Below are 776 nucleotides of genomic sequence, written 5' to 3'. Positions count from 1 at the left end.
AGGCTTTAATCAACTGCTTCACAACCATGAGCTCTAGTTACTTCACTAGTTCCTGGTCACAGAAACGTCCTGAGCAAGCTGGGCCCACGCCCGTGTATTTATACTTTCCTTGGATGGCGCCACCAGCTGGCCGCCCAGTGTTATCTCATGAGTCATTTCTCCATGAATGGTAAGATTCAGGACACACAGCGAGGGGTCAACCCCCGTGGAGAGACCCCTCTAGATCGTAGCCAGAGAATCGCCTGCAACGGCTTCTCTTCCCGCTCCTGCATCGTTACCTCTGGTGTCCCCAAGGATCTATCCTTGGCCCCCTCCTATTTCTCAACTACATGTTGCCCCTCGCCGACATCATCCGAAAACACAGCGTCAGTTTCCACATGTACGCTGACGACACCCAGCTCTACCTCGCTACCACTTCTCTCGACCCCCCCACGGTCTCTCAATTGTCAGACCGCTTGTCCGACAGCCAATTCTGGATGAGCCGAAATTATCTCCAATTAAATATCGGGAAGACCGAAGCCATTGTTTTCGGTCCCCGCCACCAACTCCGTTCCCGAGCCACTGACTCCATCCCTCTCCCTAACATCTGTCTGAGGCTGAACCACACTGTGCGCAATCCTGGTGTCATATTTGACCCTGAAACGAGCTTCCGACCACATATCCGCGACATAACTAAGACAGCCTACTTCCACCTCCGTAACATCGCCCATCTCTGCCCTCGCCTCAGATCATCCGTTGCTGAAACCCTCATCCATGTCTTTGTTACCTCCAGACTC

The sequence above is a fragment of the Somniosus microcephalus genome, chromosome 5 (genome assembly GCF_052327205.1).
Source record: "Somniosus microcephalus isolate GS21.2 chromosome 5, FLI_Smic_1.0, whole genome shotgun sequence".
Taxonomy (NCBI): Eukaryota; Metazoa; Chordata; class Chondrichthyes; order Squaliformes; family Somniosidae; genus Somniosus; species Somniosus microcephalus.
The sequence above is the reverse complement of the archived record's forward strand: the minus strand, read 5'-3'. Positions refer to the sequence as shown.